At 44.3% G+C, this 18,364-nt stretch overlaps 1 protein-coding gene across 1 annotated transcript in view; it reads left to right on the top strand.

The window, feature by feature from the left end:
- The window catches only part of grm8b (glutamate receptor, metabotropic 8b), a 214,148-nt gene that overhangs the window by 127,353 nt on the left and 68,431 nt on the right, over positions 1-18,364 (top strand). The gene's annotated exons all lie outside the window — the stretch shown is intronic.

The following is an 18,364-nucleotide window of genomic DNA, read 5'->3' as shown; positions in this document are numbered from 1 at the left end:
TCATTCTCTCCTGTTCTTGTTTCCCCAAGTAATTTGAGGCCACTGTTGAAATGCAGTTTCGCTTTTTATTGCTTAGTATTATTTTATCATGTTTAAAAGATTCATGCCAGAAAATCCATATTTTCCAGTCACATTTTAATATGTTTACATTGTCATGTGTGAAACAGACTTTGTGATCAATATGCTCTTTTAAAAAATCAGGGAAGGGGAGTTATGGTGCTACTATTCCCTATATACTGACATGTAGGATGTCAACGTGTAGGCCAGGGATCATTAACTAGATTCAGCAGTGGGCATACATTTTTCTTGTGTGGATGCTGGGGGGCCTGAACATAATTCAAAATTGTTTGTAGACTGCAAATTGACCGCAAGAAGGCCAAACAGATATAATGTTTGACCTAAACGTAACAATTTCAAACCTTGCTTACATTTGTATACGATCACGTGTCTCTCTATTATGTGTGGGAATACTTGGGAACAGATTTACAAAATTAAAATAAATGGGAGCTAATTTCCTGGTGTTTTTATAGTATTTAATGTCCAACCATAAATAAATACAATTTTGCTCAGAAAAGTTTTATTTGGCAAAAAATGTGGCCAAATAAAACCACCCGTTGGGGAACCTGATGTAGGCCATGTTACTTTATACTTCCGTTATCTTTTTTTTAGGGTCCTATTGACAATGATGTTCTTTATATCACTTAAGAACATTCAGTTTGACTTGTTTCATAGCACTTTTAAAACATCCCTTTATATCTTTATTACTCTCTACCAACATTTCATGCCTCAAAGTTCAATGCCTCAAAGCTTAGGGAATATATACATGAGTGGGCTTCCGTTCGCAATATTTCCCCCAAACAGAGGTTAAGTAGAGATAAATAGCTTATTTGCTGTTGCCATGACAAAAGTAAAGCAAATGAAATGTAATTTAAATGGTTTTCTGAAGGCGTATTGATGATTTCCATTATTGACGATAATTATATTAATTTGCATTCCTTTGAATGTTCCTATTCTGTTTGGCTGTTCTTTTGAATACCATTATCCCACACAGCTCTGAGACTGTTCACACAACAAGTGAAAAAAAGTGAAAGAATATTATTCACAAAAAAAAATCTGTGTCTGTCACATTTTACAACTTAGCAGTGTGCAATTGCAATTGTACTCAGTAACCATCCCCGAGACAGGATAGATTTGTTGTCTGGTTCATTGTGAAATGGCATGTAATAACACTTGTGACGTACAATAACCACACCAAGTTACATATGAATCATTTAAATGTTTTATTATGTTTGTGATGGTGCTACGTTGAGTGTGTGCATAACTCCACTGCTCATTCAGCATCAGTAGTAATAGCTACAGTTGTATACTGTATAGTGGCTGAATTATAGCTGGATGAGTTATGAACTCTCCAGATGCTGTCAACTATAATGTAATATTAGGAGTCTTGCTGAAAGCAGAGGAACAGGAAGTATTTGTAAGTATAAAGATGTTTTTCAATCTAAGCTTTGACCCATACTGTTTTGAGAGGGCCTGAAGAACAGTCTGCCGGAGGGGTAGCTGAAATTGTTCCCCTCTGGAAACAGAATGCAGTACATCCATATCCTTTGGTTGCTTTTCTCATACCTCCAATGAAGTCTTGACATCTTTGCTAGGTGTTTGGCTTCTCTCAAGTTTTTCCGCTGTAAATAGCATTTTGGTGCCTGGGCACAGAGTTCTCAGAACAACTACTCAAGAACCTTTGCATTTCTCTGATATGTACCGTCTTCACGCTCTGAGCTGTCCTGAGGAACATGCTAAGATTGGTGTCCTGCTGGACTGAGACAGGACTTTGACGGAGGTTGAGAATCCAAACTGAGGTAGAGAACACCGGGACCCTCTTTAAGGAGTGACAAATTGCTGGCTTTAGATGCAAGGCTCCTACATTTCCAGCTTAGAGCAGATATGGGCTTGCAGAGCTTAATGTAGCCTGTGGATATAAAGCCCCAGCCAATGAGAGGCACTGGTGATATCCTAATCTTATTCATAGGAGCTGGGAGCACATTCCCATGTTTTTCATGGCACATCCTCCAATTTGCATTCTTTACGGTCACAGCCTTGGAAAATGAGCCAAAGGTCTTAGACGTTACCGTTTCAACAGGGGGCCTGAGAAATGTTAAGCAAAAGATATGATCATAAGGGTTTTTTATTGAATACATTGAATTCATGAAAGTCAAAGGTGGGGAGAGCCTAATATCTTCAGGCTTGTACCTCTTAGAGATTAGCATTTTCCTCAGCCTAAGAAAGAATATGATAACCTGTCTGACTCTGGCGTTCCGTAGGCGGGACTCCTCCCACATTCCACTGAAAAGGCAGAGCGTGAAATTCAAAATATATTTTTTCGAAATATTTAACTTTCACACATTAACAAGTCCAATTTAGCAAATGAAAGGTACACATATTGTGAATCCAGCCAACATGTCCAATTTTTTTAACGTTTTACAGCGACAACAGCACGTATATTTACGTTAGCTCACCACCAAATACAAAAAAGGACAGACATTTTTCACAGCACAGGTAGCATGCACAAAGCCAACCTAACTAACCAAGAACCAACCAAACTAACCAACAAACAACTTCATCAGATGGCAGTCTTATAACATGTTATTCAATAAATCTATGTTTTGTTTGAAAAATGTGCATATTTCAGGTATAAATCATAGTTTACATTGCAGCTACAATCAGAAATTGCACTGAAAGCAGCCATAATAATTACAGAAACCAACGTCAAATACCTAAATACTCATCATAAAACATTTCTGAAAAATACATGGTGTACAGCAAATGAAAGACAGGCATCTTGTGATTCCAGCCAATATTTCCGATGTCTTAAGTGTTTTACAGCGAAAACACAATATAGCGTTTTATTAGCTTACCACCATAGCCAGAAACACAAGCCATTCCCCAGTAGTAAAAGTTAGCGATCGTGACAAACCAGCAAAAGATATATAATTTTTGACTAACCTTGATATGCTTCATCAGAGGACAGTCCTATAACATCAGGTTATACATACACTTATGTTTTGTTCGAAAATGTGCATATTTAGAGCTGAAATCAGTGGTTATACATTGTGCTAACTTAGCATCTTTTTCCCACAACGTCCGGATATTTTTCTGACACTCACATATTCTGACCAAATAACTATTCATAAACATAACAAAAAAATACATGTTGTATAGGAAATGATAGATACACTAGTTCTTAATGCAATCGCCGTGTTAGAATTCTAAAAATAACTTCATTACGATATCAGGTTACGTTATGGCGAGAGCGTGCCCAAAACCTGGCCGCAAACTACTAGTTCACATGTACGACAGATATATGAAATAACATCATAAAATGGGTCCTACTTTTACTGATCTTTCAGCAGAATGTTGTACAAGGGGTCCTTTGTCGGGAACAATCGTTGTTTGGATTTAGAATGTCCTCTTCTCCAGTCAATTAGCACGGAAAGCTAGCAAAGTGGCGCGAAGCTCTCCTTCCTGAACATACGCAGACAAAGCAACACGCCTAACGTCCCGAAAAAATTTCAATAATCTAATAAAACTATATTGGTTGGGGATTGGGGACACTGCCCTGTGTAGGGTGCCGTCTTTCGGATGGGACGTTAAACGGGTGTCCTGACTCTCTGAGGTCATTAAAGATCCCATGGCACTTATCGTAAGAGTAGGGGTGTTAACCCCGGTGTCCTGGCTAAATTCCCAATCTGGCCCTCAAACCATCATGGTCACCTAATAATCCCCAGTTTACAATTGGCTCATTCATCCCCCTCCTCTCCCCTGTAACTATTCCCCAGGTCGTTGCTGCAAATGAGAACGTGTTCTCAGTCAACTTACCTGGTAAAATAACGGTAAAATAAAAAAAATAAAAAAAATATTGAAAAAACATACTTTACAATGATATTGTCACATGTATCAAATAAAATCAAAGCCGGAGATATTAGTCGTCTATAACGACAGCTGTACAGAAGGCAAAACCAGGTCCCTTCACGCTCTCTCCAGAAAACAGGAAACTGGTGACACGTCATACAAAGAGCTTTATTCGACCCCAGATCAAGTTATACACTCCATTTCTTCTCTCACTGCCCGTCGACATCTAGTAGAAGACGTATGAAGTGCATGTATACTGATATATATCAAGGACATGTATAGGCAGGCCCTAGAACAGAGCATCGATTTCAGATTTTCCACTTCCTGTCAGGAAGTTTGCTGCAAAATGAGTTCTGTCTTACTCAGAGATATAATTCAAACGGTTTTAGAAACTAGAGAGTGTTTTCTATCCAATAGTAATAATAATATGCATATTGTACGAGCAAGAATTGAGTACGAGGCCGTTTGAAATGGGCACCTTTTATCCGACTACTCAATACTGCCCCTGCAGCCCAAACAGGTTAATTTCGGTGCGGTCTCGCTTTAACGCACGCTGTATGTCGTAGTAACGTTAATTTTAAAAATCTAACACAGCGGTTGCATTAAGAACTAATGTATCTTTCATTTGCTGTCCAACCTGTATTTTTTAGTCAAGTTTATGATTAGTTATTGATTAGATTAGGTGCCTCTCCCAAGATTTCTCCCGACATTTTGTTGGCAGCTTGGCTACTATTCTCATTGTATAACCACAATTTGTGGACTGTCATCTGATGAAGTTTTGAGAAGGTTAGTGAAAAATGTTATATCTTTTGATGGTTTATTCGCTATCGCTAACGTGCGTGAATCAATGCTGCTGTGTGGTTGGCTATTGTAGTAAGCTAATATAATGCTAAATTGTGTTTTCGCTGTAAAACGCTTAAAGAATCTGAAATATTGGCTGGATTCACAAGATCTTTGTCTTTAATTTGCTGTACGCAGTGTATTATTCATAAATGTTTTATGATGAGTATTTAGGTCATTCACGTTGCTCTCTGTAGTTATTCTAGTTGCTTTGGTGAGAGTTGTGATGGTGGCTGCAATGTAAAACTATGATTTATACCTGAAATATGCACATTTTTCGAACAAAACATATGCTAGACAATAAATATGTTATCAGACTGTCATCTGATGAAGTTGTTTCTTGGTTAGTGACTATTTATATCTTTATTTGGTCGAATTTGTGATAGCTACCTATGCAGGGAAAAAATGGTGGGGAAAAAAGTTGTGTCTTTCGCTATGGTGGTTAGCTAATAGAAATACATATTGTGTCTTCCCTGTAAAACATTTTAAAAATCAGAAATGATGGCTGGATTCACAAGATGTGTATCTTTCATTTGGTGTCTTGGACTTGTGATTTCATGAACATTTTATTATATGATATCCCTGTGGCTTTAGGCTAAGCTATGCTAGTCAGCTTTTTTGATGGGGGGGATCCCGGATCCAGGTTTGTGACTCGTTAGAGGTTTTAAGACTGCTTGGTACTAGAGTTTCCACGGGTCTCCTCTGAGTTAAGACTGCTTGGTACTAGAGGTTCCACGGGTCTCCTCTGAGTTAAGACTGCTTGGTACTAGAGGTTCCACGGGTCTCCTCTGAGTTAAGACTGCTTGGTACTAGAGGTTCCACAGGTCTCCTCTGAGTTAAGACTGCTTGGTACTAGAGGTTCCACGGGTCTCCTCTGAGTTAAGACTGCTTGGTACTAGAGGTTCCACAGGTCTCCTCTGAGTTAATACTGCTTGGTACTAGAGTTTCCATAGGTCTCCTCTGAGTTAAGACTGCTTGGTACTAGAGTTTCCACGGGTCTCCTCTGAGTTAATACTGCTTGGTACTAGAGGTTCCACGGGTCTCCTCTGAGTTAATACTGCTTGGTACTAGAGGTTCCACAGGTCTCCTCTGAGTTAGGGAAGACTGCTTTCAGTTACCATACACCTCCGTCCTGGGAGGACCTACAGGTCCCTCTAAAACTGGATTATTTGGTCCCAAAAGGTGAATTTAGGGCTCTGATAAAAAAACTGCACTTCTTTTGATTGATTGTTCATATTTGTTTCTACTGCCCTTTTGAATGTAACGTAATTTATTTGAAATGCTGTAATTGTAATTTTGTAGTGATCATACTTGAATTGTTGTTGAAGTTGCTTGAACTGTTGTTCTCAGGGAACCATTGGAAATCAGATGGGTTGGGTTCCCCTGGTTGAACAAAGGATAATACATTAATATATATACTTCTTTGTGAGTGACACTATGTGCACAGCTTGACATGAGATGCAATGTGATAATGTAGTGATTTAGCAGATGCTTATATCCTGAGCGTCTACAGTTTCAAGTGACACATTTGTTTGGTATGTGCAACTGCTCTAGCTAACCCTGGTGTTGCCAGCACCCACTAACCAACTGCTTTAACTAACCCTGATGTTGCCAGCACCCACTAACCAACTGCTTTAAGTACCCATTTTGTTGCCTGCACCCACTTAACTAATCCTGGTGTTTCCAGCACCCACTAACCAACTGCTTTAACTAACCCTGGTGTTGCCAGCACACACTTAACTAACCCTGGTGTTGCCAGTACCCACTCACCAACTGCTTTAACTAACCCTGGTGTTGCCAGCACACACTAACCAACTGCTTTAACTAACCCTTGTGTTGCCAGCACCCACTCACCAACTGCTTTAACTAACCCTGGTGTTGCCAGCACCCACTAACCAACTGCTTTAACTAACCCTGGTGTTGCCAGCACCCACTAACCAACTGCTTTAACTAACCCTGATGTTGCCAGCACCCACTAACCAACTGCTTTAAGTACCCATTTTGTTGCCAGCACCCACTTAACTAACCCTGGTGTTTCCAGCACCCACTAACCAACTGCTTTAACTAACCCTGGTGTTGCCAGCACACACTTAACTAACCCTGGTGTTGCCAGTACCCACTCACCAACTGCTTTAACTAACCCTTGTGTTGCCAGCACCCACTAACCAACTGCTTTAACTAACCCTGGTGTTGCCAGCACCCACTAACCAACTGCTTTAACTAACCCTGGTGTTGCCAGTACCCACTAACCAACTGCTTTAACTAACCCTGGTGTTGCCAGCACCCACTTAACTAACCCTGGTGTTGCCAGTACCCACTCACCAACTGCTTTAACTAACCCTGGTGTTGCCAGCACCCACTAACCAACTGCTTTAACTAACCCTGGTGTTGCCAGCACCCACTAAGCAACTGCTTTAACTAACCCTGGTGTTGCCAGCACCCACTAACCAACTGCTTTAAGTAACCATAGTGTTGCCAGCACCCACTAACCAACTGCTTTAACTACCCCTGATGTTGCCAGCACCCACTAACCAACTGCTTTAACTAACCCTGGTGTTGCCAGCACCCACTAACCAACTGCTTTAACTAACCCTGATGTTGCCAGCACCCACTCACCAACTACTTTAACTAACCCTGGTGTTGCCAGCACCCACTTAACTAGCCCTGGTGTTGCCAGTACCCACTTAACTAACCCTGGTGTTGCCAGCACCCACTAACCAACTGCTTTAACTAACCCAATGAACCATTGGAACCATGATGATTAGGAATCGACTCAACTTGAGCTCAAAATAATCGAATGTCTGAAGGATGTTGCTATAGAAACCGATGTCAGTGTGCTGCTAACAGTATAGCTTCCTCCACTGTCCCTGTCCACATACCGGCCTCAAACTAGTGATTCTCTGCTCTCAAACACACGTTACTGCCCTCCTTGACAACGTACCAACCGACTAAGCTATACAAAAGGATCCAATTGGATAGCTCCATAGGCAACATTTCAAGCTAGCTGTGAAGTGAGCTTACGCCCATTCCTAATTCCTTTACACTATGTCAGTGGAGTAAAACTACAGCTTTGAAGCAGCTGGAGATGTTGACAGGTTCGGATCAGGAAGGTCATGACTGAGGATATAGAGCTAGATTATCTGATTAGAGAGATTTGATCAAGACCTAGCATAGCTTTGAATCTTCATTGATTAATTCAATGGAACAAGTGAAACAACAATAGTATCATTATCCCTAGCGTAATGTGCATGTCATCTCTAATTTATTTGCCCATTGGTCCTGACCCACACCCCTCTCTCTCTCTCTCTCTTTCTCCCTTCATCCCTTTTCAGAGGTAAAGGGAAGGTTGAACATACTAACAAGTTATACACTTATTGAATTGGGATTCGAAAGTTGTTGTCGTCCCCAATTTGTCAGTAGATGCAGAGAGCAGGTTGCTCGGTGCGAGCGGCTGATATTTAATTCAGTGCAAACCAGTTTTATCTGACTCTCTGGTGACCTTGTCAAGCCTGAGTGTTTCTGCATTCCCTCAGATTAAACTACATGTACCTGTTTTCCATAGCGTCGAATAAGTGCTCCGGAATTGAGGTTTTGAATTGAAAGTGTCTCGGTAATGTGACGCCCCCCTTTTCAGCATCCATTCCCATATTGTATAAGCCTGTGGGTGTCATAAGGTAAAGCAATGTCATTTGTATGTAAATGTAGTCACACAAGCAGAGAAGAAGATAGTGTACAGTATAAAATGTAAATATTTAAATCTGCCATATTATGATGAATACTGTACATAAGAGAAATCACAAAACAAGCAAATGGCAGACTGGGGGAAAAATCCTTTAGAGATGATATCGCTGTACCACTAACATATTCATAGGCACATTGGTTTTGATACCCAGAAATCAGACATGACACTTGCCATTTACCATCTTAGCATTAGTGCTATAAAAGCATTTTGGTGCCATTTTGTTGCAATGCGAACAACTCCTTCCAATTTGAAAATGGTTTTAGTACCCAAGAGCGCACTCTTCGTGGAAATTTAATGGACGTGCATTGTATTTCCAGGTTCCCACTACATGTAAATCTGGAGGTCAGTATGATTTCATTTTGCATAATGCAATGCCTGTGCCTTGTGGAGTGGCAGGGTCTGAGAGAGTGGGTTTAGAGGGCCAGCTCGCTCTTAGACATGACATCTGAGAATGTTAGGGCTACAGGGGTTTCAGAGGGGTTTGATATCACTGCAGCATTCTGAATCTCTCACCACACAGTCCACACAGTAGTCAGAGATGAGAGGACTTCAAACTGCAGAGTCTTGGGGCTGATGTAACCATCCTCTTAAAAAGAGAGAAACGCCAGACATAAGACGATATATGCAAAAGTATGTGGACACCCCTCCACATTAGTGGATGCGGCTATTGCAGCCACACCCGTTGCTGACAGGTGTATATAACCGAGCACACAGCCATGCAATCTCCATAGACAAACATTGGCAGCAGAATGGATGTACTGAAGAGTTCAGTGACTTTCAATGTGGCACCGTCATAGGAAGCCACCTTTCCAACAAGTCAGTATGTCCAATTTCTGTCCTGCGAGAGCTGCCTCGGTCAACAGTAAGTGCTGTTATTGTGAAGTGGAAACATCTAGGTGCAAGAACGGCTCAACCGCAAATTGGTAGGCCACACAAGCTCACAGAAAATTGTCTGTTCTTGGTTGCAACACTCACTACCGAGTTCCAAACTGCCTCTGGAAGCAACGTCAGCACATAACTGTTCATCAGGAGCTTCATGAAATGGGTTTTCTATGGCCGAGAAGCCCCTTTTGTACACAAGTCTAAGATCGCCATGCACAATGCCAAGCGTCAGCTGAAGTGGTATAAAGCTCGCCGCCATTGGACTCTGGAGCAGTGGAAACACGTTCTCTGGAATGATGAATCACGCTTCACCGTCTGGTAGTCCGACAGACGAATCTGGGTTTGACGGATGCCAGGAGAACACTACCTGCCCCAATGCATAGTGCCAACTGTGATTTTTTTTCATAGTTCAGGCTAGGCCCCTGTTCCAGTGAAGGAAAATCTTAATGCTACAGCATACAATGACATTCTAGATGATTCTGTGCTTCCAACTTTGTGGCAAACGTTGGGGAAGGCCCTTTCCTGTTTCCGCATGACAATGCCCCGTGTGCACAAAGCGGGGTCCACATAGAAATGGTTTGTCAAGATCGGTGTGGAAGAACTTGACTGGCCTGCACTGAGCACTGACCTCAACCCAATCAAACCCCTTTGGGATGAATTGGAACACCGACTATGAGCCAGGCCTAATAGCCCAAAATCAGTGCCCGACCTCACTAATGCTCTTGTGGCTGAATTTAATCAAGTCTTCGCAGCAATGTTCCAACATCTAGTGGAAAGCCTTCCCAGAAGTGAAGAGGCTGTTATAGCAGCAAAGGAAGGACCAACTCCACATTTAATGCCCACGATTTTGCAATGAGATGTTCGACAAGCAGGTGACCACATTCTTTTGGTCATGTAGTGTATCTGCACGCTATGTTTTTCAAGAGGTCTCTTTTAGCTCACCTCAGATCAACTCAGACCACAAAGGGCTCATGAGCAAGAAGGGTTTATTTGCTTTCAGCTTCATATCCATCTGCCCTGTTTAAAAACAAAAGTTGGACAAAATGTGCTTTCTAGGGTGATTAGATGTGAATACCTACCGCAAACATAAGTGCATCAACTCTTTGTGAGAGTCTTTCAATGGCCGACACCTCTGCAATCAACGTGCCAGGTTTTCCGGCTCCAGACAAGTTTTTCTGTGGCAATTGAATGTGAACAGTTGATGTCAGAGAAAGAGCTTGCTTGGATGCTGTACTGTAACTTCATTGTCTGAGGCACTAGCTCATCCACAGAACAACTTCAAAAGGCCTGTGCTTATCCCAGGGGCAGCACTGGAAGCAGTGATATGACAACGGTAAACCTTTTTTTTAAACAGAATCTTCTGAGGCAAACATGGAACTCTAATGAGTTAGGAGAAAAGGAGCAGGACTGTGCAGTACACTGCTGTGTTGTATTATACACTTGCTGTAATGTAAAGAAGTTGTGTAAAAAACAGTTGTGTAACGTAAGTATGCAGAGGAGGTGTCAGTTGTAGATTAGTGTAGTACCCATGTTTCAGGTGCTTTTTTGCTGAAAAAATAAATGTAAGGGATGGGATGAGAAAGCCCCTATAGCCCAGCGTTTGAGAGCTGGAGTTTTGGATAAACAGTGTGATTGTTTTGCTGTTAGGCTGATGTGCAGTGCAACTACTTCTCTGATAGAGTTCAGTGTGTCAAATCGGAGGGCCTGTTGTCCGGACCTCTGGCAGTCTCTATGGGGGTGCCACAGGGCTCAATTCTCGGACCGACTCTCTTCTCTGTATATATCAATGATGTCGCTCTTGCTGCTTGTGATTCTCTGATCCACCTCTACGCAGATGACACCATTCTGTATACCTCTGGCCCTTCTTTGGACACTGTGTTAACTAACCTCCAGACGAGCTTCAAGGCCATACAACTCTCCTTTCATTACCTCCAACTGCTCTTAAATGCTAGTAAAACTAAATACATGCTCTTCAACCGATCGCTGCCCGCACCTGCCCGCATGTCCAGTATCACTACTCAGGACGGTTTTGACTTAGAATATGTAGACAACTACAAATACCTAGGTGTCTGGTTATACTGTAAACTCTCCACCCAGACTCACATTAAGCATCTCCAACCCACAATTAAATCTAGAATCGGCTTCCTATTTCGCAACAAAGCATCCTTCACTCATGCTGCCAAACATACCCTCGTAAAACTGACCATTCTACCGATCCTCGACTTCGTCGATGTCATTTACAAAATAGCCTCCAACACTCTACTCAGCAAATTGGATGCAGTCTATCACAGTGCCATCCGTTTTGTCACCAACGCCTCATACTACCCACCACTGCGACCTGTACGCTTTCATAGTCGTCGCCAAACCCACTGGCTCCAGGTCATCTACAAGTCTCTGCAAGGTAAAGCCCCGCCTTATCTCAGCTCACTGGTCACCATAGCGGCACCCACCTGTAGCACGCGCTCCAGCAGGTATATCTCACTGGTCACCCCCAAAGCCAATTCTTCCTTTGGCCTCCTTTCCTTCCAGTTCTCTGCTGCCAATGACTGGAACGAACTGCAAAAATCGCTGAAGCCGGAGATTCATATCTCCCTCACTAGCTTTAAGCACCAGCTGTCAGAGCAGCTCACAGATCACTGCACCTGTACATAGCCCATCTGTAAATAGCCCATCCAACTACCTCATCCCCATACTGTATTTATTTATTTATCTTGCTCCTTTGCACCCCAGCATTTCTACTTGAACATTCATATATACATATATATATATTCATTCTGCACATCTACCATTCCAGTGTTAAATTGCTATATTGTAATTACTTCGCCACCATGGCCTATTTATTGCCTTACCTCCCTTATCCTACCTCAATTGCACACACTGTATTTAGACTTTTTCTACTGTATTGTTGTATGTGTCGAACCTCTTTGCTTTATCTTGGCCAGGTCGCAGTTGCAAATGAGAACTTGTTCTCAACTAGCCTACCTGGTTAAATAAAGGTTAAATTAAATAAATACATTTAACATTTCAGAAAGTATTCAGACCCCTTGACTTTTTCCACATTTTGTTATATTACAGCCTTATTTTAAAATGAATTTAAAAAAAAAAATTCTCATCAATATACACTCAATACCTGATAATGACAAAACAAAAACAGTTTATTTTTAATTTTTTACAAATAAATAAATACTAAAACATAACATTTACATTTACAAGTATTACAAGTACATTTACAGTACACACTAGAAGGTGGAGAGGTTAGTGGAGGAGTGGCGAAGTGAGCTCTAGGCCATCTCTGCCCTCTCTGCCCTCCATGAACGCTCTCCAGACCCTCGACGTGAATTGGGAACCTCGGTCAGACACTATATCCTCAGGCACCCCGTAGTGCCGGAAGACGTGACTGAACAAGGCCTCAAGACGTGAGTGAACGCAGTCTGTAGGGCCGTAGGGAGACCAGGCAGAGGAAGGAGATGGCAGGACTTGGAGAAATGGTCCACAACGACCAGGATCGTGATGTTCCCCTGTGATGGGAGGAGATCTGTGAGAAAATCTATCGACAGGTGAGACGATGGCCGTTGTGGAATGGGCAATGGGTGTAACTTACCTCTGGGCAGGTGCCTAGGAGCCTTACACTGGGCGCACACCGAGAAGAGGAAACATAAACCCTCACGTCCTTGGCCAAAGTGGGCCACCAGTACTTCCCACTCAAACAGCGCACTGTCCGACCGATACCTGGATGACCAGAGGAGGGTGACATGTGAGCCCAATAGATCAGCCGGTCACGGACAGCAGACGGAATGTACAGACGCCCATCGGGACACTGGAGAGGAGCGGGCTCTGCACGTAACCGCTGCTCATTGTCCGCGTCCAGCTCCCACACTACCGGCACCACCAGGCAGGAGGCCAGGAGTATGGGGGTGGAATCCATGGGCCGCTCCTTTGTGTCATACAGCCGGGACAGTGCATCTTCCTTGACATTCTGGGAACCTGGTCTGTACGAAAGGGTGAAAACAAAATGGGTAAAAAACATGGCCCACCTTGCCTGGCTAGGATTTCGTCTCCTCGCTGCCCGGATGTAATCCAGATTGCGGTGGTCAGTCCTGATGAGAAAGGGTGTTTAGCCCCCTCAAGCCAATGTCTCTCAAAGCCTTGACGACAGCCAACAGCTCCCGGTCCCCCACGTCATAGTTTCGCTCTGCCGGGCTGAGCTTCCTCGAGAAGAAGGCACAGGGGCGGAGCTTCACTTAGGTGAACAAAAGCCCTGTCCACCTCAGCCAACCACTGCAACCGAACCGACCCCCCTTCAGCTGTGAGGTAATGGGAGCCGCTACCTGACCAAAACCCCGGTTAACCTCCTGTAGTAATTGGCAAACACTAGAAAATGCTGCACCTCCTTTACCGTGGTGGGAGACAGCCAATTACGCACGGCTAAAATGCGGTCACTCTCCATCTCCACCCCTGAGGTGGAAATGCGGTTTCCTAGGAAGGAGACGGACTGCTGGAAGAACAGGCATTTCTCAGCCTTGACATACAGGTCATGCTCCAACAGTCGACCAACTACCCTGCGCACCAAGGACACATGCTCGGCGCGTGCAGCGGGACTACATCAGAATGTCATCGAGGTGAGGTACTGAACGCTGTCTTCCACTCGTCTCCCTCCCGGTTACGCACCAAGTTGTAAGCGCTCCTGAGATCTAGTTTCATGAAGAGGCACGCCACGTGCATTGACTCAATCGCTATGGCTATGAGAGGTAGCGGGTAACTGTACTTCACAGTGATCTGGTTAAGAGCTCGATAGTCAATACATGGGCGTAAACCTCCCTCCTTCTTCTTTCCAAAAAAGAAACTTGAGGAGGCGGGTAAAGTAGAGGACCGAATGTACCCCTGACGCAGGGATTCGGAGACATATGTTCCCATAGCCGCCGTCTCCGCCTGTGCCAGGGGATACACGTGACTCCTGGGAAGTGCGGGGTCTACCAGGAGATTTATCGCTCAATCCCCCCGACGATGGGGTGGTAATTGAGCCAAATCGGAATATTGGGGGGGAATGCACACGGTGGAGACCTGGACTGGACTTTCCACCGTAGTAGCACCAACGGAAACCCCTAAACACCTCCTCGAGCACTCTCGCAACCACCCCGTGAGAGCCCTCCGTTGCCATGAAACAGTGGGGTCAAGACAGGCTAACCAGGGTAGGCCTAGCTCCCGGGAAACACAGGAGAGTCAATGATGAAGAGACTGATTTTCTCCTTGTGACCCCCTGCGTCACCATGCCCAGAGGGGCGGTGGCCTCCCTAATCAACCCTGACCCTAATGGTTGACTGTCTAAGGTGTGAACTGGGAAGGGCATAGCCACAGGAACAATGGGGATCCCTAAACTATGGGCGAATGATCTGTATATGAAATTCCCAGCCGCGCTTGAATCGACAGGCGCTTTATGCTGGGAATGCGGGGAAAACTCAGGAAAAGTAACATACATAAACAGGTGTGCAACAGAGGGCTCTGGGTGAGAATGGTGCCGGCTCACCCGAGGTGACACCAGAGTGCCCTGCCTGCTGCCTCGACAACCAGAGGAACAAACCCAGCACTGACTGGCAGTGTGACCTCTGCGGCCACAGATGGCGCACGTGAAGGAACCTCCTCCGGTCTCCCTGAGCGCAGCACCACCGCTGGGCATCGGAGCGGTGGTTCTGGGGAATGGAACCAACAGGTTCCGCTCTGGACGTCCGCGGGCAGCCAGCAGGTTATCCAGCCGGATGGACAGGTCCACCAGCTGGTCAAAGGTGAGGGTGGTGTCCCTGCAGGCCAACTCCCGACGGACGTCATCGCACAAACTGCAGCGATAGTGGTCGATCAAGGCCCTGTCGTTTCATCCCACGCCGGCGGCCAGGGTCTGAAAGTCCATTGTGAACTCCTGTGCGCTCCTCGTCCCCTGCCTCAGATGGAAGAGACGTTCACCCGCCGCTCTACCCTTGGGCGAGGGGTCGAAGCCAGCGCCACGTCTCCTTCTCCCCACACAGCGTTGGCCCACTCCAGAGCTTTCCCCGAGAGGCACGAGACGAGGGCGGACTCCCTCTCATGGCCCGAAGGAGCCGGGTGGACGGTTGCCAGGTATTGATCCAGCTGCAGCAGGAAAACCTGGCAGTGTGCAGCCGTCCCATCGTAATCCCGGGGAAGGGCGAGACGAATCACACTGGGACTGGGTGCAAGGGGGGCGAGTAGTGGAGACCAATGTTGTGCTGGTGGAGGAGCTGGGGGAACTCCCTGTCTCTCCCAGCGGTCCATGGTTTGGACGACGCGGTCCATGGCGGCGTCGAGATGGCGGAGCATCGGAACGTGCTCCCAGACACGCTCCTCGACCCCTATACCAGGGGCACCTGCTCCTGCTGACTCCATATTCAGATGTGGAATCCTGTAAGAGGTGCGTAACTGGCTGCAGGAAGTCAGGCACAGGAGAGCAGAAATGGGTAACAACCGGAGCAGTTTAATGCGGAAAAACAAACCTCACCCAGAACAACAAAATATGGGTTGAAATAATCCGTCGCAAACCAGTCTGAAGTGCACATACACTTTACAACAAACAATTCCACACACAGACATGGGGGAAACAGAGGGTTATATGCACGTCAAGTAATGAGGGAATGTAAACCAGGTGTGCGGGAAAACAAGACAAAACAAATGGAAAATGAAAGGTGGATCGGCGGTGGCTAGAAGTCCGGTGACATCAACCGCCGAACGCCGCCCGAACAAGGAGAGGAACCGACTTCGGCGGATGTGGTGACAGCATGTGTATTTTACACCCTATAGCATGGAGGAGGAGGTGTTATAGTGTGGGGGTGCTTTGCTGGTCACACTGTCTGTGATGTATTTAGAATACAAGGCACAATTAACCACCATGGCTACCACAGTATTCTGCAGCGATATGTCATCCCATCTGGTTTGGCCTCATTGGGACTATCATTTGTTTTTCAACAGGACAATGACCCAACACACCTCCAGGCAGTGTAAGGCCTATTTTACCAAAAGGAGAGTGATGGAATGCTGCATCAGATGACCTGGGCTTCACAATCCCCCGACCTCAAACAAATTGAGATGGTTTGGGATGAGTCGGACCGCAGAGTGAAGGAAAAGCAGCCAACAAGTGTTCAGCATATGTGGGAACTCCTTCAAGACTGTTGGAAAAGCATTCCAGGTGCAGCTGGTTGAGAGATTGCCAAGAGTATAAAAAGTTGTCATCAAGGGAAAGGGTGGCTATTTGACGATTTTCAAATATAAAATATTTACACTAATACTACATGATCCCATGAGTTATTTCATAGTGTTGCTGTCTTCACTATTATTCTACAATGTATAAAATAGTAAAAAATAAAGAAAAACCCTTGACTGAGTAGGTGTTCTAAAACTTTTGACCAGTTAAGGGTTAAGTGTGTTAAGGGTTAAGTGGCTTGCTCGAGCGAGGGGATTCGAACCAGCAACTTTTCGGGGACTTACCCAACGCTCTTTACCACCTGAGTGTGAAGACAAGGCATGCAGTGGCTCAGTTTTTCTCTGGAACATATAATAGTACACAAACGGCTAACTAACTAATTCCACATTGGTTACATATGCACTTTGACACTATTGTAAAGGTGTACAGAGAACATATAACAACTTTCACTGTTATCGCACCGACCTACCTGTTACTACAGCATGTCACTACTAGAATGTCAATACGTTACATGGTTTTAGAGTCATCAACTGCAGGTTTTTTGTTGTTAAGCATTTGTAGAGGTGTCGTAGGAAGTATCAGCACAACGCCTTTCCACTCTAACCAATAATTCCGACATAATTAATTTGATCCAATTAAAAAATAACACATCTGACACCAGTGTTGTTTCGTGAGGAAGTGTCAACAAGCAGAATATAAATAGTCTTGTTACATGAGGGAATGTCAATTTCATACCACCAGAAGAATGATGTTCCCTGAACTTAGTGCTGCAAACCCCTTTTCCCCGAATGAGCAACAACAGTGTGGAAATTGGTTGATTTTCCAAGCTTTATCATGATTAGCGCTGTAACATGGGCATGGTGTGCCTTATTCCATACAGAACCGACTTTTTAGCTGAACATAGGATACTGACACATGAAATCCCTGTCTGGCTTGATATTGCCACTCTCCCCTGTATAATTTGATACTCCAGCCTCAAATCCCAACTGGCTGCAATGAGTCCTGATTGTTGCAGTGCCTGGGTACTGTAATATCCCCTGATATCCCCTGCAACCGCCAACCTCAGCAGCCTTTGTTAATATTTAATAGGAAGGAGAGGCAGCTTACAAAAGAGATGGTATTACACAGTGAGAATTGGACTGTCTTCAACACACAGCCAGTGCACTCCGACTCTTCATTTTTCACACCATCATTAGAGGCAATCACCTGTAAATGCCCCCTCGTCATGTGGTTTTCACAAGGCCACAACAGGTGATGTAAGTCATTTATGACCAATGATTGCATAATAAAAATGGAGCATATTAATCAGTCTCATCTTAATAAGACCTGTCTCCAGTTTGCAGCTCTGAGCGAGGCAGCTCATTTAGTGGTTTAATTACTATGTAGTGCCATGGGGGTTCTGTCCATTCATTAGAGGACAATTAATCAAATTGGGAATTTGACTAGATTTCTCAATTATTGGTTGTGCACACAGAGATGACACTCCCACCCTGCAAGATAGATACTTGGACAAATGGGATGTATCATTGAGCAGATAATTCAGTGCCGGTCGGTGACATTTAAAATGAGGGAGGACGGTCATTTTTTAATGAGAATGGCCTTATTTCTATTACAGCATATTGGATGACTGTCATTCATATTCCATTCACCCAGTTCAATGTAACATCGATAGGTTTAGGCTCCTACATGATACTCAAATTTTCCCTATACCCATCATGAGGTTGCTACAACCTAGCCTATGAATGAAAGTTTACAACGTAGGTGCACAGGTTGAGAGAAATTTGAGTAAT

Source organism: Salvelinus fontinalis, chromosome 5, assembly GCF_029448725.1.
Source record: "Salvelinus fontinalis isolate EN_2023a chromosome 5, ASM2944872v1, whole genome shotgun sequence".
NCBI classification, from domain to species: domain Eukaryota; kingdom Metazoa; phylum Chordata; class Actinopteri; order Salmoniformes; family Salmonidae; genus Salvelinus; species Salvelinus fontinalis.
This window is presented reverse-complemented; position numbering and strand designations above follow the sequence as displayed.